General features: G+C 37.9%; 30 non-coding genes across 30 annotated transcripts; all 30 read right to left on the reverse strand.

Moving 5' to 3' along the window:
- Nucleotides 1-44: 44 nt before the first annotated feature.
- On the reverse strand, nucleotides 45-117 carry trnam-cau. Its single transcript has one exon. It is a non-coding gene; the product is annotated as a tRNA-Met (tRNA).
- A 632-nt stretch (nucleotides 118-749) lies between these two features.
- Nucleotides 750-822, reverse strand: trnam-cau. The gene has a single exon. It is a non-coding gene; the product is annotated as a tRNA-Met (tRNA).
- A 290-nt stretch (nucleotides 823-1,112) lies between these two features.
- On the reverse strand, nucleotides 1,113-1,185 carry trnam-cau. Its single transcript has one exon. It is a non-coding gene; the product is annotated as a tRNA-Met (tRNA).
- Nucleotides 1,186-1,457: 272 nt separating this feature from the next.
- On the reverse strand, nucleotides 1,458-1,530 carry trnam-cau. The gene has a single exon. It is a non-coding gene; the product is annotated as a tRNA-Met (tRNA).
- A 271-nt stretch (nucleotides 1,531-1,801) lies between these two features.
- Nucleotides 1,802-1,874, reverse strand: trnam-cau. Its single transcript has one exon. It is a non-coding gene; the product is annotated as a tRNA-Met (tRNA).
- A 290-nt stretch (nucleotides 1,875-2,164) lies between these two features.
- On the reverse strand, nucleotides 2,165-2,237 carry trnam-cau. The gene has a single exon. It is a non-coding gene; the product is annotated as a tRNA-Met (tRNA).
- Nucleotides 2,238-2,869: 632 nt separating this feature from the next.
- On the reverse strand, nucleotides 2,870-2,942 carry trnam-cau. The gene has a single exon. It is a non-coding gene; the product is annotated as a tRNA-Met (tRNA).
- A 618-nt stretch (nucleotides 2,943-3,560) lies between these two features.
- Nucleotides 3,561-3,633, reverse strand: trnam-cau. The gene has a single exon. It is a non-coding gene; the product is annotated as a tRNA-Met (tRNA).
- A 621-nt stretch (nucleotides 3,634-4,254) lies between these two features.
- trnam-cau lies at nucleotides 4,255-4,327 on the reverse strand. Its single transcript has one exon. It is a non-coding gene; the product is annotated as a tRNA-Met (tRNA).
- Nucleotides 4,328-4,617: 290 nt separating this feature from the next.
- Nucleotides 4,618-4,690, reverse strand: trnam-cau. The gene has a single exon. It is a non-coding gene; the product is annotated as a tRNA-Met (tRNA).
- Nucleotides 4,691-5,651: 961 nt separating this feature from the next.
- Nucleotides 5,652-5,724, reverse strand: trnam-cau. The gene has a single exon. It is a non-coding gene; the product is annotated as a tRNA-Met (tRNA).
- Nucleotides 5,725-6,345: 621 nt separating this feature from the next.
- trnam-cau lies at nucleotides 6,346-6,418 on the reverse strand. The gene has a single exon. It is a non-coding gene; the product is annotated as a tRNA-Met (tRNA).
- Nucleotides 6,419-6,708: 290 nt separating this feature from the next.
- Nucleotides 6,709-6,781, reverse strand: trnam-cau. Its single transcript has one exon. It is a non-coding gene; the product is annotated as a tRNA-Met (tRNA).
- Nucleotides 6,782-7,052: 271 nt separating this feature from the next.
- trnam-cau lies at nucleotides 7,053-7,125 on the reverse strand. The gene has a single exon. It is a non-coding gene; the product is annotated as a tRNA-Met (tRNA).
- Nucleotides 7,126-7,760: 635 nt separating this feature from the next.
- Nucleotides 7,761-7,833, reverse strand: trnam-cau. Its single transcript has one exon. It is a non-coding gene; the product is annotated as a tRNA-Met (tRNA).
- A 618-nt stretch (nucleotides 7,834-8,451) lies between these two features.
- On the reverse strand, nucleotides 8,452-8,524 carry trnam-cau. The gene has a single exon. It is a non-coding gene; the product is annotated as a tRNA-Met (tRNA).
- Nucleotides 8,525-9,145: 621 nt separating this feature from the next.
- trnam-cau lies at nucleotides 9,146-9,218 on the reverse strand. The gene has a single exon. It is a non-coding gene; the product is annotated as a tRNA-Met (tRNA).
- A 290-nt stretch (nucleotides 9,219-9,508) lies between these two features.
- On the reverse strand, nucleotides 9,509-9,581 carry trnam-cau. Its single transcript has one exon. It is a non-coding gene; the product is annotated as a tRNA-Met (tRNA).
- Nucleotides 9,582-9,852: 271 nt separating this feature from the next.
- Nucleotides 9,853-9,925, reverse strand: trnam-cau. Its single transcript has one exon. It is a non-coding gene; the product is annotated as a tRNA-Met (tRNA).
- A 278-nt stretch (nucleotides 9,926-10,203) lies between these two features.
- Nucleotides 10,204-10,276, reverse strand: trnam-cau. Its single transcript has one exon. It is a non-coding gene; the product is annotated as a tRNA-Met (tRNA).
- Nucleotides 10,277-11,254: 978 nt separating this feature from the next.
- On the reverse strand, nucleotides 11,255-11,327 carry trnam-cau. The gene has a single exon. It is a non-coding gene; the product is annotated as a tRNA-Met (tRNA).
- Nucleotides 11,328-11,598: 271 nt separating this feature from the next.
- Nucleotides 11,599-11,671, reverse strand: trnam-cau. Its single transcript has one exon. It is a non-coding gene; the product is annotated as a tRNA-Met (tRNA).
- Nucleotides 11,672-11,953: 282 nt separating this feature from the next.
- trnam-cau lies at nucleotides 11,954-12,026 on the reverse strand. The gene has a single exon. It is a non-coding gene; the product is annotated as a tRNA-Met (tRNA).
- Nucleotides 12,027-12,529: 503 nt separating this feature from the next.
- On the reverse strand, nucleotides 12,530-12,602 carry trnam-cau. The gene has a single exon. It is a non-coding gene; the product is annotated as a tRNA-Met (tRNA).
- Nucleotides 12,603-12,873: 271 nt separating this feature from the next.
- On the reverse strand, nucleotides 12,874-12,946 carry trnam-cau. Its single transcript has one exon. It is a non-coding gene; the product is annotated as a tRNA-Met (tRNA).
- Nucleotides 12,947-13,916: 970 nt separating this feature from the next.
- On the reverse strand, nucleotides 13,917-13,989 carry trnam-cau. The gene has a single exon. It is a non-coding gene; the product is annotated as a tRNA-Met (tRNA).
- Nucleotides 13,990-14,267: 278 nt separating this feature from the next.
- trnam-cau lies at nucleotides 14,268-14,340 on the reverse strand. Its single transcript has one exon. It is a non-coding gene; the product is annotated as a tRNA-Met (tRNA).
- Nucleotides 14,341-15,330: 990 nt separating this feature from the next.
- On the reverse strand, nucleotides 15,331-15,403 carry trnam-cau. The gene has a single exon. It is a non-coding gene; the product is annotated as a tRNA-Met (tRNA).
- A 973-nt stretch (nucleotides 15,404-16,376) lies between these two features.
- On the reverse strand, nucleotides 16,377-16,449 carry trnam-cau. Its single transcript has one exon. It is a non-coding gene; the product is annotated as a tRNA-Met (tRNA).
- A 278-nt stretch (nucleotides 16,450-16,727) lies between these two features.
- Nucleotides 16,728-16,800, reverse strand: trnam-cau. The gene has a single exon. It is a non-coding gene; the product is annotated as a tRNA-Met (tRNA).
- Nucleotides 16,801-17,123: the final 323 nt, after the last annotated feature.

Consider the following 17,123-nt stretch of genomic DNA (forward strand, 5'->3'; position numbering starts at 1 on the left):
ATTTTCACTTCATCTTCAGCCAACACTCTTTTTAAAAGCTTTGCTGCCCCGTGTGAGGATCGAACTCACGACCTTCAGATTATGAGACTGACGCGCTACCTACTGCGCTAACGAGGCCCTTCATGTAAAATTGTCCAAAAAGAAGAAAAAAAAATATTGATACCGAACATCAAATTTTGACACTGATGTTGAAACCACCGTTCCAAAATATATGTATGGTCTGAAATTCTACAACCCCTGAGACAAAAAGATTGATTTCATTCTAAAGTAATACATATCGATATGGACCTTAAGATGTGGTATCCACCTTGACAGAAGTATGTATTGTGTGAAAGTCCAGAACGACAGAGAATTAATTTTCACTTCAGCCAACACTGTCTTTTTAAAAGCTTTGCTGCCCCGTGTGAGGATCGAACTCACGACCTTCAGATTATGAGACTGACGCACTACCTACTGCGCTAACAAGGCCCTTCATGTAAAAATGTCCAAAAAGAAGAAAAAAAATATTGATACCGAACATCAAATTTTGACACTGATGTTGAAACCACCGTTCCAAAATATATGTATGGTCTGAAATTCTACAACCCCTGAGACAAAAACATTGATTTCATTCTAAAGTAATACATATCGATATGGACCTTAAGATGTGGTATCCACCTTGACAAAAGTATGTATTGTGTGAAAGTCCAGAACGACAATGAATTCATTTTCACTTCATCTTCAGCCAACACTCTTTTTAAAAGCTTTGCTGCCCCGTGTGAGGATCGAACTCACGACCTTCAGATTATGAGACTGACGCGCTACCTACTGCGCTAACGAGGCCCTTCTTGTAAAAATGTCCAAAAAGAAGAAAAAATATATATTGATACCGAACATCAAATTTTTGAAACCACCGTGCCAAAATATATGTATGGTCTGAAATTCTACAACCCCTGAGACAAAAAGATTGATTTCATTCTAAAGTAATACATATCGATATGGACCTTAAGATGTGGTATCCACCTTGACAAAAGTATGTATTGTGTGAAAGTCCAGAACGACAGTGAATTCATTTTCACTTCATCTTCAGCCATCACTTCATCTTCAGCCAACACTCTTTTTAAAAGCTTTGCTGCCCCATGTGAGGATCGAACTCACGACCTTCAGATTATGAGACTGACGCGCTACCTACTGCGCTAACGAGGCCCTTCTTGTAAAAATGTCCAAAAAGAAGAAAAAAAATATATTGATACCGAACATCACATTTTTGAAACCACCGTGCCAAAATATATGTATGGTCTGAAATTCTACAACCCCTGAGACAAAAAGATTGATTTCATTCTAAAGTAATACATATCGATATGGACCTTAAGATGTGGTATCCACCTTGACAAATGTATGTATTGTGTGAAAGTCCAGAACGACAGTGAATTCATTTTCACTTCATCTTCAGCCAACACTCTTTTTAAAAGCTTTGCTGCCCCGTGTGAGGATCGAACTCACGACCTTCAGATTATGAGACTGACGCGCTACCTACTGCGCTAACAAGGCCCTTCTTTCAAAAGTGTCCAAAAATAAGAAAAAAAAATATCGATACCGAACATCAAATTTTTGAAACCACCGTGCCAAAATATATGTATGGTCTGAAATTCTACAACCCCTGAGACAAAAATATAGATTTCATTCTAAAGTAATACATATCGATATGGACCTTAAGATGTGGTATCCACCTTGACAAAAGTATGTATTGTGTGAAAGTCCAGAACGACAGTGAATTCATTTTCACTTCATCTTCAGCCAACACTCTTTTTAAAAGCTTTGCTGCCCCATGTGAGGATCGAACTCACGACCTTCAGATTATGAGACTGACGCGCTACCTACTGCGCTAACGAGGCCCTTCTTGTAAAAATGTCCAAAAAGAAGAAAAAAAATATATTGATACCGAACATCAAATTTTTGAAACCACCGTGCCAAAATATATGTATGGTCTGAAATTCTACAACCCCTGAGACAAAAAGATTGATTTCATTCTAAAGTAATACATATCGATATGGACCTTAAGATGTGGTATCCACCTTGACAAAAGTATGTATTGTGTGAAAGTCCAGAACGACAGTGAATTCATTTTCACTTCATCTTCAGCCATCACTTCATCTTCAGCCAACACTCTTTTTAAAAGCTTTGCTGCCCCATGTGAGGATCGAACTCACGACCTTCAGATTATGAGACTGACGCGCTACCTACTGCGCTAACGAGGCCCTTCTTTCAAAAGTGTCCAAAAATAAGAAAAAAAAATATCGATACCGAACATCAAATTTTTGAAACCACCGTGCCAAAATATATGTATGGTCTGAAATTCTACAACCCCTGAGACAAAAATATAGATTTCATTCTAAAGTAATACATATCGATATGGACCTTAAGATGTGGTATCCACCTTGACAAAAGTATGTATTGTGTGAAAGTCCAGAACGACAATGAATTGATTTTCACTTCATCTTCAGCCAACACTCTTTTTAAAAGCTTTGCTGCCCCATGTGAGGATCGAACTCACGACCTTCAGATTATGAGACTGACGCGCTACCTACTGCGCTAACGAGTCCCTTCTTGTAAAAATGTCCAAAAAGAAGAAAAAAAAATATTGATACCGAACATCAAATTTTGAAACCACCGTGCCAAAATATATGTATGGTCTGAAATTCTACAACCCCTGAGACAAAAACATTGATTTCATTCTAAAGTAATACATATCGATATGGACCTTAAGATGTGGTATCCACCTTGACAAAAGTATGTATTGTGTGAAAGTCCAGAACGACAGTGAATTCATTTTCACTTCATCTTCAGCCATCACTTCATCTTCAGCCAACACTCTTTTTAAAAGCTTTGCTGCCCCATGTGAGGATCGAACTCACGACCTTCAGATTATGAGACTGACGCGCTACCTACTGCGCTAACGAGGCCCTTCTTGTAAAAATGTCCAAAAAGAAGAAAAAAAATATATTGATACCGAACATCAAATTTTTGAAACCACCGTGCCAAAATATATGTATGGTCTGAAATTCTACAACCCCTGAGACAAAAAGATTGATTTCATTCTTAAGTAATACATATCGATATGGACCTTAAGATGTGGTATCCACCTTGACAAAAGTATGTATTGTGTGAAAGTCCAAAACGACAGTGAATTCATTTTCACTTCATCTTCAGCCAACACTCTTTTTAAAAGCTTTGCTGCCCCGTGTGAGGATCGAAATCTCACGACCTTCAGATTATGAGACTGACACGCTACCTACTGCGCTAACGAGGCCCTTCTTGTAAAAATGTCCAAAAAGAAGAAGAAAAAATATTGATACCGAACATCAAATTTTTTAAACCACCGTGCCAAAATATATGTATGGTCTGAAATTCTACAACCCCTGAGACAAAAAGATTGATTTCATTCTAAAGTAATACATATCGATATGGACCTTAAGATGTGGTATCCACCTTGACAAAAGTATGTATTGTGTGAAAGTCCAGAACGACAGTGAATTCATTTTCACTTCATCTTCAGCCAACACTCTTTTTAAAAGCTTTGCTGCCCCGTGTGAGGATCGAACTCACGACCTTCAGATTATGAGACTGACGCGCTACCTACTGCGCTAACGAGGCCCTTCTTGTAAAAATGTCCAAAAAGAAGAAAAAAAAATATTGATACCGAACATCACATTTTTGAAACCACCGTGCCAAAATATATGTATGGTCTGAAATTCTACAACCCCTGAGACAAAAAGATTGATTTCATTCTAAAGTAATACATATCGATATGGACCTTAAGATGTGGTATCCACCTTGACAAAAGTATGTATTGTGTGAAAGTCCAGAACGACAGAAAATTAATTTTCACTTCAGCCAACACTGTTTTTTTAAAAGCTTTGCTGCCCGTGTGAGGATCGAACTCACGACCTTCAGATTATGAAACTGACACGCTACCTACTGCGCTAACGAGGCCCTTCCAGCAAGAATGTCCAAAAAGAAGAAAAAAAAATATCGATACCGAACATCAAATTTTGACACTGATGTTGAAACCACCGTTCCAAAATATATGTATGGTCTGAAATTCTACAACCCCTGAGACAAAAATATAGATTTCATTCTAAAGTAATACATATCGATATGGACCTTAAGATGTGGTATCCACCTTGACAAAAGTATGTATTGTGTGAAAGTCCAGAACGACAGTGAATTCATTTTCACTTCATCTTCAGCCAACACTCTTTTTAAAAGCTTTGCTGCCCCATGTGAGGATCGAACTCACGACCTTCAGATTATGAGACTGACGCGCTACCTACTGCGCTAACGAGGCCCTTCTTGTAAAAATGTCCAAAAAGAAGAAAAAAAATATATTGATACCGAACATCAAATTTTTGAAACCACCGTGCCAAAATATATGTATGGTCTGAAATTCTACAACCCCTGAGACAAAAAGATTGATTTCATTCTAAAGTAATACATATCGATATGGACCTTAAGATGTGGTATCCACCTTGACAAAAGTATGTATTGTGTGAAAGTCCAGAACGACAGTGAATTCATTTTCACTTCATCTTCAGCCATCACTTCATCTTCAGCCAACACTCTTTTTAAAAGCTTTGCTGCCCCATGTGAGGATCGAACTCACGACCTTCAGATTATGAGACTGACGCGCTACCTACTGCGCTAACGAGGCCCTTCTTTCAAAAGTGTCCAAAAATAAGAAAAAAAAATATCGATACCGAACATCAAATTTTTGAAACCACCGTGCCAAAATATATGTATGGTCTGAAATTCTACAACCCCTGAGACAAAAATATAGATTTCATTCTAAAGTAATACATATCGATATGGACCTTAAGATGTGGTATCCACCTTGACAAAAGTATGTATTGTGTGAAAGTCCAGAACGACAGTGAATTCATTTTCACTTCATCTTCAGCCAACACTCTTTTTAAAAGCTTTGCTGCCCCATGTGAGGATCGAACTCACGACCTTCAGATTATGAGACTGACGCGCTACCTACTGCGCTAACGAGTCCCTTCTTGTAAAAATGTCCAAAAAGAAGAAAAAAAATATATTGATACCGAACATCAAATTTTTGAAACCACCGTGCCAAAATATATGTATGGTCTGAAATTCTACAACCCCTGAGACAAAAACATTGATTTCATTCTAAAGTAATACATATCGATATGGACCTTAAGATGTGGTATCCACCTTGACAAAAGTATGTATTGTGTGAAAGTCCAAAACGACAGTGAATTCATTTTCACTTCATCTTCAGCCAACACTCTTTTTAAAAGCTTTGCTGCCCCGTGTGAGGATCGAAATCTCACGACCTTCAGATTATGAGACTGACACGCTACCTACTGCGCTAACGAGGCCCTTCTTGTAAAAATGTCCAAAAAGAAGAAGAAAAATATTGATACCGAACATCAAATTTTTTAAACCACCGTGCCAAAATATATGTATGGTCTGAAATTCTACAACCCCTGAGACAAAAAGATTGATTTCATTCTAAAGTAATACATATCGATATGGACCTTAAGATGTGGTATCCACCTTGACAAAAGTATGTATTGTGTGAAAGTCCAGAACGACAGTGAATTCATTTTCACTTCATCTTCAGCCAACACTCTTTTTAAAAGCTTTGCTGCCCCGTGTGAGGATCGAACTCACGACCTTCAGATTATGAGACTGACGCGCTACCTACTGCGCTAACGAGGCCCTTCTTGTAAAAATGTCCAAAAAGAAGAAAAAAAAATATTGATACCGAACATCACATTTTTGAAACCACCGTGCCAAAATATATGTATGGTCTGAAATTCTACAACCCCTGAGACAAAAAGATTGATTTCATTCTAAAGTAATACATATCGATATGGACCTTAAGATGTGGTATCCACCTTGACAAAAGTATGTATTGTGTGAAAGTCCAGAACGACAGAAAATTAATTTTCACTTCAGCCAACACTGTTTTTTTAAAAGCTTTGCTGCCCGTGTGAGGATCGAACTCACGACCTTCAGATTATGAAACTGACACGCTACCTACTGCGCTAACGAGGCCCTTCCAGCAAGAATGTCCAAAAAGAAGAAAAAAAAATATCGATACCGAACATCAAATTTTGACACTGATGTTGAAACCACCGTTCCAAAATATATGTATGGTCTGAAATTCTACAACCCCTGAGACAAAAATATAGATTTCATTCTAAAGTAATACATATCGATATGGACCTTAAGATGTGGTATCCACCTTGACAAAAGTATGTATTGTGTGAAAGTCCAGAACGACAGTGAATTCATTTTCACTTCATCTTCAGCCAACACTCTTTTTAAAAGCTTTGCTGCCCCATGTGAGGATCGAACTCACGACCTTCAGATTATGAGACTGACGCGCTACCTACTGCGCTAACGAGGCCCTTCTTGTAAAAATGTCCAAAAAGAAGAAAAAAAATATATTGATACCGAACATCAAATTTTTGAAACCACCGTGCCAAAATATATGTATGGTCTGAAATTCTACAACCCCTGAGACAAAAAGATTGATTTCATTCTAAAGTAATACATATCGATATGGACCTTAAGATGTGGTATCCACCTTGACAAAAGTATGTATTGTGTGAAAGTCCAGAACGACAGTGAATTCATTTTCACTTCATCTTCAGCCATCACTTCATCTTCAGCCAACACTCTTTTTAAAAGCTTTGCTGCCCCATGTGAGGATCGAACTCACGACCTTCAGATTATGAGACTGACGCGCTACCTACTGCGCTAACGAGGCCCTTCTTTCAAAAGTGTCCAAAAATAAGAAAAAAAAATATCGATACCGAACATCAAATTTTTGAAACCACCGTGCCAAAATATATGTATGGTCTGAAATTCTACAACCCCTGAGACAAAAATATAGATTTCATTCTAAAGTAATACATATCGATATGGACCTTAAGATGTGGTATCCACCTTGACAAAAGTATGTATTGTGTGAAAGTCCAGAACGACAGTGAATTCATTTTCACTTCATCTTCAGCCAACACTCTTTTTAAAAGCTTTGCTGCCCCATGTGAGGATCGAACTCACGACCTTCAGATTATGAGACTGACGCGCTACCTACTGCGCTAACGAGGCCCTTCTTGTAAAAATGTCCAAAAAGAAGAAAAAAAATATATTGATACCGAACATCAAATTTTTGAAACCACCGTGCCAAAATATATGTATGGTCTGAAATTCTACAACCCCTGAGACAAAAAGATTGATTTCATTCTAAAGTAATACATATCGATATGGACCTTAAGATGTGGTATCCACCTTGACAAAAGTATGTATTGTGTGAAAGTCCAGAACGACAGTGAATTCATTTTCACTTCATCTTCAGCCAACACTCTTTTTAAAAGCTTTGCTGCCCCGTGTGAGGATCGAACTCACGACCTTCAGATTATGAGACTGACGCGCTACATACTGCGCTAACGAGGCCATTCTTGTAAAAATGTCCAAAAAGAAGAAAAAAAATATATTGATACCGAACATCAAATTTTTGAAACCACCGTGCCAAAATATATGTATGGTCTGAAATTCTACAACCCCTGAGACAAAAACATTGATTTCATTCTAAAGTAATACATATCGATATGGACCTTAAGATGTGGTATCCACCTTGACAAAAGTATGTATTGTGTGAAAGTCCAGAACGACAGTGAATTCATTTTCACTTCATCTTCAGCCATCACTTCATCTTCAGCCAACACTCTTTTTAAAAGCTTTGCTGCCCCATGTGAGGATCGAACTCACGACCTTCAGATTATGAGACTGACGCGCTACCTACTGCGCTAACGAGGCCCTTCTTGTAAAAATGTCCAAAAAGAAGAAAAAAAATATATTGATACCGAACATCAAATTTTTGAAACCACCGTGCCAAAATATATGTATGGTCTGAAATTCTACAACCCCTGAGACAAAAAGATTGATTTCATTCTTAAGTAATACATATCGATATGGACCTTAAGATGTGGTATCCACCTTGACAAAAGTATGTATTGTGTGAAAGTCCAAAACGACAGTGAATTCATTTTCACTTCATCTTCAGCCAACACTCTTTTTAAAAGCTTTGCTGCCCCGTGTGAGGATCGAAATCTCACGACCTTCAGATTATGAGACTGACACGCTACCTACTGCGCTAACGAGGCCCTTCTTGTAAAAATGTCCAAAAAGAAGAAGAAAAAATATTGATACCGAACATCAAATTTTTTAAACCACCGTGCCAAAATATATGTATGGTCTGAAATTCTACAACCCCTGAGACAAAAAGATTGATTTCATTCTAAAGTAATACATATCGATATGGACCTTAAGATGTGGTATCCACCTTGACAAAAGTATGTATTGTGTGAAAGTCCAGAACGACAGTGAATTCATTTTCACTTCATCTTCAGCCAACACTCTTTTTAAAAGCTTTGCTGCCCCGTGTGAGGATCGAACTCACGACCTTCAGATTATGAGACTGACGCGCTACCTACTGCGCTAACGAGGCCCTTCTTGTAAAAATGTCCAAAAAGAAGAAAAAAAAATATTGATACCGAACATCACATTTTTGAAACCACCGTGCCAAAATATATGTATGGTCTGAAATTCTACAACCCCTGAGACAAAAAGATTGATTTCATTCTAAAGTAATACATATCGATATGGACCTTAAGATGTGGTATCCACCTTGACAAAAGTATGTATTGTGTGAAAGTCCAGAACGACAGAAAATTAATTTTCACTTCAGCCAACACTGTTTTTTTAAAAGCTTTGCTGCCCGTGTGAGGATCGAACTCACGACCTTCAGATTATGAAACTGACACGCTACCTACTGCGCTAACGAGGCCCTTCCAGCAAGAATGTCCAAAAAGAAGAAAAAAAAATATCGATACCGAACATCAAATTTTGACACTGATGTTGAAACCACCGTTCCAAAATATATGTATGGTCTGAAATTCTACAACCCCTGAGACAAAAATATAGATTTCATTCTAAAGTAATACATATCGATATGGACCTTAAGATGTGGTATCCACCTTGACAAAAGTATGTATTGTGTGAAAGTCCAGAACGACAGTGAATTCATTTTCACTTCATCTTCAGCCAACACTCTTTTTAAAAGCTTTGCTGCCCCATGTGAGGATCGAACTCACGACCTTCAGATTATGAGACTGACGCGCTACCTACTGCGCTAACGAGGCCCTTCTTGTAAAAATGTCCAAAAAGAAGAAAAAAAATATATTGATACCGAACATCAAATTTTTGAAACCACCGTGCCAAAATATATGTATGGTCTGAAATTCTACAACCCCTGAGACAAAAAGATTGATTTCATTCTAAAGTAATACATATCGATATGGACCTTAAGATGTGGTATCCACCTTGACAAAAGTATGTATTGTGTGACAGTCCAGAACGACAGTGAATTCATTTTCACTTCATCTTCAGCCATCACTTCATCTTCAGCCAACACTCTTTTTAAAAGCTTTGCTGCCCCATGTGAGGATCGAACTCACGACCTTCAGATTATGAGACTGACGCGCTACCTACTGCGCTAACGAGGCCCTTCTTTCAAAAGTGTCCAAAAATAAGAAAAAAAAATATCGATACCGAACATCAAATTTTTGAAACCACCGTGCCAAAATATATGTATGGTCTGAAATTCTACAACCCCTGAGACAAAAATATAGATTTCATTCTAAAGTAATACATATCGATATGGACCTTAAGATGTGGTATCCACCTTGACAAAAGTATGTACTGTGTGAAAGTCCAGAACGACAGTGAATTCATTTTCACTTCATCTTCAGCCAACACTCTTTTTAAAAGCTTTGCTGCCCCGTGTGAGGATCGAACTCACGACCTTCAGATTATGAGACTGACGCGCTACCTACTGCGCTAACGAGGCCCTTCTTGCAAAAATGTCCAAAAATAAGAAAAAAAAATATTGATACCGAACATCAAATTTTGACACTGATGTTGAAACCACCGTGCCAAAATATATGTATGGTCTGAAAGTCTACAACCCCTGAGACAAAAAGATTGATTTCATTCTAAAGTAATACATATCGATATGGACCTTAAGATGTGGTATCCACCTTGACAAAAGTATGGATTGTGTGAAATTCCAGAACGACAGAGAATTAATTTTCACTTCAGCCAACACTGACTTTTTAAAAGCTTTGCTGCCCCGTGTGAGGATCGAACTCACGACCTTCAGATTATGAGACTGACGCGCTACCTACTGCGCTAACGAGGCCCTTCTTGCAAAAATTTCCAAAAATGAAGAAAAAAAAATATTGATACCGAACATCAAATTTTGACACTCATGTTGAAACCACCGTGCCAAAATATATGTATGGTCTGAAATTCTACAACCCCTGAGACAAAAAGATTGATTTCATTCTAAAGTAATACATATCGATATGGACCTTAAGATCTGGTATCCACCTTTAGAGTAGTATGTATTGTGTGAAAGTCCAGAACGACAGAGAATTAATTTTCACTTCAGCCAACACTGTTTTTTTGAAAGCTTTGCTGCCCCGTGTGAGGATCGAACTCACGACCTTCAGATTATGAGACTGACGCGCTACCTACTGGGCTAACGAGGCCCTTCATGCAAAAATGTCCAAAAAGAAGAAAAAAAAATATTGATACCGAACATCAAATTTTGACACTGATGTTGGAACCACCGTGACAAAATATATGTATGGTCTGAAATTCTACAACCCCTGAGACAAAAAGATTGATTTCATTCTAAAGTAATACATATCGATATGGACCTTAAGATGTGGTATCCACCTTGACAAAAGTATGTATTGTGTGAAAGTCCAGAACGACAGAGAATTCATTTTCACTTCATCTTCAGCCAACACTCTTTTTAAAAGGTTTGCTGCCCCGTGTGAGGATCGAACTCACGACCTTCAGATTATGAGACTGACGCACTACCTACTGCGCTAACGAGGCCCTTCTTGTAAAAATGTCCAAAAAGAAGAAAAAAAAATATTGATACCGAACATCAAATTTTTGAAACCACCGTGCCAAAATATATGTATGGTCTGAAATTCTACAACCCCTGAGACAAAAAGATTGATTTCATTCTAAAGTAATACATATCGATATGGACCTTAAGATGTGGTATCCACCTTGACAAAAGTATGTATTGTGTGAAAGTCCAGAACAACAGTGAATTCATTTTCACTTCATCTTCAGCCAACACTCTTTTTAAAAGCTTTGCTGCCCCGTGTGAGGATCGAACTCACGACCTTCAGATTATGAGACTGACGCGCTACCTACTGCGCTAACGAGGCCCTTCTTTCAAAAGTGTCCAAAAATAAGAAAAAAAAATATCGATACCGAACATCAAATTTTTGAAACCACCGTGCCAAAATATATGTATGGTCTGAAATTCTACAACCCCTGAGACAAAAAGATTGATTTCATTCTAAAGTAATACATATCGATATGGACCTTAAGATGTGGTATCCACCTTGACAAAAGTATGTATTGTGTGAAAGTCCAGAACGACAGTGAATTCATTTTCACTTCATCTTCAGCCAACACTCTTTTTAAAAGCTTTGCTGCCCCGTGTGAGGATCGAACTCACGACCTTCAGATTATGAGACTGACGCGCTACCTACTGCGCTAACGAGGCCCTTCTTGCAAAAATGTCCAAAAATAAGAAAAAAAAATATTGATACCGAACATCAAATTTTGACACTGATGTTGAAACCACCGTGCCAAAATATATGTATGGTCTGAAAGTCTACAACCCCTGAGACAAAAACATTGATTTCATTCTAAAGTAATACATATCGATATGGACCTTAAGATGTGGTATCCACCTTGACAAAAGTATGTATTGTGTGAAAGTCCAGAACGACAGTGAATTCATTTTCACTTCATCTTCAGCCAACACTCTTTTTAAAAGCTTTGCTGCCCCGTGTGAGGATCGAACTCACGACCTTCAGATTATGAGACTGACGCGCTACCTACTGCGCTAACGAGGCCCTTCTTGCAAAATTGTCCAAAAAGAAGAAAAAAAAATATCGATACCGAATATCAAATTTTTGAAACCACCGTGCCAAAATATATGTATGGTCTGAAATTCTACAACCCCTGAGACAAAAAGATTGATTTCATTCTAAAGTAATACATATCGATATGGACCTTAAGATGAGGTATCCACCTTGACAAAAGTATGTATTGTGTGAAAGTCCAAAACGACAGTGAACTAATTTTCACTTCATCTTCAGCCAACACTCTTTTTAAAAGCTTTGCTGCCCCGTGTGAGGATCGAACTCACGACCGTCAGATTATGAGACTGACGCGCTACCTACTGCGCTAACGAGGACCTTCTTTCAAAAGCGTCCAAAAATAAGAAAAAAAAATATTGATACCGAACATCAAATTTTGACACTGATGTTGAAACCACCGTGCCAAAATATATGTAGAACGACAGTGAATTCATTTTCACTTCATCTTCAGCCAACACTCTTTTTAAAAGCTTTGCTGCCCCGTGTGAGGATCGAACTCACGACCTTCAGATTATGAGACTGACGCGCTACCTACTGCGCTAACGAGGCCCGTCTTGCAAAATTGTCCAAAAAGAAGAAAAAAAAATATCGATACCGAACATCAAATTTTTGAAACCACCGTGCCAAAATATATGTATTGTCTGAAATTCTACAACCCCTGAGACAAAAAGATTGATTTCATTCTAAAGTAATACATATCGATATGGACCTTAAGATGTGGTATCCACCTTGACAAAAGTATGTATTGTGTGAATGTCCAGAACGACAGTGAATTCATTTTCACTTCATCTTCAGCCAACACTCTTTTTAAAGGCTTTGCTGCCCCGTGTGAGGATCGAACTCACGACCTTCAGATTATGAGACTGACGCGCTACCTACTGCGCTAACAAGGCCCTTCTTTCAAAAGTGTCCAAAAATAAGAAAAAAAAATATTGATACCGAACATCAAATTTTGACACTGATGTTGAAACCACCGTGCCAAAATATATGTATGGTCTGAAATTCTACAACCCCTGAGACAAAAAGATTGATTTCATTCTAAAGTAATACATATCGATATGGACCTTAAGATGTGGTATCCACCTTGACAAAAGTATGTATTGTGTGAAAGTCCAGAACGACAGAGAATTCATTTTCACTTCATCTTCAGCCAACACTCTTTTTAAAAGGTTTGCTGCCCCGTGTGAGGATCGAACTCACGACCTTCAGATTATGAGACTGACGCACTACCTACTGCGCTAACGAGGCCCTTCTTGTAAAAATGTCCAAAAAGAAGAAAAAAAAATATTGATACCGAACATCAAATTTTTGAAACCACCGTGCCAAAATATATGTATGGTCTGAAATTCTACAACCCCTGAGACAAAAAGATTGATTTCATTCTAAAGTAATACATATCGATATGGACCTTAAGATGTGGTATCCACCTTGACAAAAGTATGTATTGTGTGAAAGTCCAGAACAACAGTGAATTCATTTTCACTTCATCTTCAGCCAACACTCTTTTTAAAAGCTTTGCTGCCCCGTGTGAGGATCGAACTCACGACCTTCAGATTATGAGACTGACGCGCTACCTACTGCGTTAACGAGGCCCTTCTTTCAAAAGTGTCCAAAAATAAGAAAAAAAAATATCGATACCGAACATCAAATTTTTGAAACCACCGTGCCAAAATATATGTATGGTCTGAAATTCTACAACCCCTGAGACAAAAAGATTGATTTCATTCTAAAGTAATACATATCGATATGGACCTTAAGATGTGGTATCCACCTTGACAAAAGTATGTATTGTGTGAAAGTCCAGAACGACAGTGAATTCATTTTCACTTCATCTTCAGCCAACACTCTTTTTAAAAGCTTTGCTGCCCCGTGTGAGGATCGAACTCACGACCTTCAGATTATGAGACTGACGCGCTACCTACTGCGCTAACGAGGCCCTTCATGTAAAATTGTCCAAAAAGAAGAAAAAAAAATATTGATACCGAACATCAAATTTTGACACTGATGTTGAAACCACCGTTCCAAAATATATGTATGGTCTGAAATTCTACAACCCCTGAGACAAAAAGATTGATTTCATTCTAAAGTAATACATATCGATATGGACCTTAAGATGTGGTATCCACCTTGACAGAAGTATGTATTGTGTGAAAGTCCAGAACGACAGAGAATTAATTTTCACTTCAGCCAACACTGTCTTTTTAAAAGCTTTGCTGCCCCGTGTGAGGATCGAACTCACGACCTTCAGATTATGAGACTGACGCGCTACCTACTGCGCTAACGAGGCCCTTCATGTAAAAATGTCCAAAAAGAAGAAAAAAAAATATTGATACCGAACATCAAATTTTGACACTGATGTTGAAACCACCGTTCCAAAATATATGTATGGTCTGAAATTCTACAACCCCTGAGACAAAAAGATTGATTTCATTCTAAAGTAATACATATCGATATGGACCTTAAGATGTGGTATCCACCTTGACAAAAGTATGTATTGTGTGAAAGTCCAGAACGACAGTGAATTAATTTTCACTTAATCTTCAGCCAACACTCTTTTTAAAAGCTTTGCTGCCCCGTGTGAGGATCGAACTCACTACCTTCAGATTATGAGACTGACGCGCTACCTACTGCGCTAACGAGGCCCTTCATGTAAAAATGTCAAAAAAAAAGAAAAAAAAATATTGATACCGAACATCAAATTTTGACACTGATGTTGAAACCACCGTTCCAAAATATATGTATGGTCTGAAATTCTACAACCCCTGAGACAAAAATATTGATTTCATTCTAAAGTAATACATATCGATATGGACCTTAAGATGTGGTATCCACCTTGACAAAAGTATGTATTGTGTGAAAGTCCAGAACAACAGAGAATTCATTTTCACTTCATCTTCAGCCAACACTGTCTTTTTAAAAGCTTTGCTGCCCCGTGTGAGGATCGAACTCACGACCTTCAGATTATGAGACTGACGCACTACCTACTGCGCTAACAAGGCCCTTCATGTAAAAATGTCCAAAAAGAAGAAAAAAAAATATTGATACCGAACATCAAATTTTGACACTGATGTTGAAACCACCGTTCCAAAATATATGTATGGTCTGAAATTCTACAACCCCTGAGACAAAAAGATTGATTTCATTCTAAAGTAATACATATCGATATGGACCTTAAGATGTGGTATCCACCTTGACAAAAGTATGTATTGTGTGAAAGTCCAGAACGACAGAAAATTAATTTTCACTTCAGCCAACACTGTTTTTTTAAAAGCTTTGCTGCCCCGTGTGAGGATCGAACTCACGACCTTCAGATTATGAGACTGACGCGCTACCTACTGCGCTAACGAGGCCCTTCTTCCAAAAATGTCCAAAAAGAAGAAAAAAAAAATATTGATACCGAACATCAAATTTTGACACTGATGTTGGAACCACCGTTCCAAAATATATGTATGGTCTGAAATTCTACAACCCCTGAGACAAAAAGATTGATTTAATTCTAAAGTAATACATATCGATATGGACCTTTAGATGTGGTATCCACCTTGACAAAAGTATGTATTATGTGAAAGTCCAGAACGACAGAGAATTCATTTTCACTTCATCTTCAGCCAACACTGTCTTTTTAAAAGCTTTGCTGCCCCGTGTGAGTATCGAACTCACGACCTTCAGATTATGAGACTGACACGCTACCTACTGCGCTAACGAGGCCCTTCTTGTAAAAATGTCCAAAAAGAAGAAAAAAAAATATTGATACCGAACATCAAATTTTTGAAACCACCGTGCCAAAATATATGTATGGTCTGAAATTCTACAACCCCTGAGACAAAAAGATTGATTTCATTCTAAAGTAATACATATCGATATGGACCTTAAGATGTGGTATCCACCTTGACAAAAGTATGTATTGTGTGAAAGTCCAGAACAACAGTGAATTCATTTTCACTTCATCTTCAGCCAACACTCTTTTTAAAAGCTTTGCTGCCCCGTGTGAGGATCGAACTCACGACCTTCAGATTATGAGACTGACGCGCTACCTACTGCGTTAACGAGGCCCTTCTTTCAAAAGTGTCCAAAAATAAGAAAAAAAAATATCGATACCGAACATCAAATTTTTGAAACCACCGTGCCAAAATATATGTATGGTCTGAAATTCTACAACCCCTGAGACAAAAACATTGATTTCATTCTAAAGTAATACATATCGATATGGACCTTAAGATGTGGTATCCACCTTGACAAAAGTATGTATTGTGTGAAAGTCCAGAACGACAGTGAATTCATTTTCACTTCATCTTCAGCCAACACTCTTTTTAAAAGCTTTGCTGCCCCGTGTGAGGATCGAACTCACGACCTTCAGATTATGAGACTGACGCGCTACCTACTGCGCTAACGAGGCCCTTCATGTAAAATTGTCCAAAAAGAAGAAAAAAAAATATTGATACCGAACATCAAATTTTGACACTGATGTTGAAACCACCGTTCCAAAATATATGTATGGTCTGAAATTCTACAACCCCTGAGACAAAAAGATTGATTTCATTCTAAAGTAATACATATCGATATGGACCTTAAGATGTGGTATCCACCTTGACAGAAGTATGTATTGTGTGAAAGTCCAGAACGACAGAGAATTAATTTTCACTTCAGCCAACACTGTCTTTTTAAAAGCTTTGCTGCCCCGTGTGAGGATCGAACTCACGACCTTCAGATTATGAGACTGACGCGCTACCTACTGCGCTAACGAGGCCCTTCATGTAAAAATGTCCAAAAAGAAGAAAAAAAAATATTGATACCGAACATCAAATTTTGACACTGATGTTGAAACCACCGTTCCAAAATATATGTATGGTCTGAAATTCTACAACCCCTGAGACAAAAAGATTGATTTCATTCTAAAGTAATACATATCGATATGGACCTTAAGATGTGGTATCCACCTTGACAAAAGTATGTATTGTGTGAAAGTCCAGAACGACAGTGAATTAATTTTCACTTAATCTTCAGCCAACACTCTTTTTAAAAGCTTTGCTGCCCCGTGTGAGGATCGAACTCACTACCTTCAGATTATGA

This window comes from Oncorhynchus mykiss, unplaced genomic scaffold (genome assembly GCF_013265735.2).
Source record: "Oncorhynchus mykiss isolate Arlee unplaced genomic scaffold, USDA_OmykA_1.1 un_scaffold_673, whole genome shotgun sequence".
Classification (NCBI taxonomy): domain Eukaryota; kingdom Metazoa; phylum Chordata; class Actinopteri; order Salmoniformes; family Salmonidae; genus Oncorhynchus; species Oncorhynchus mykiss.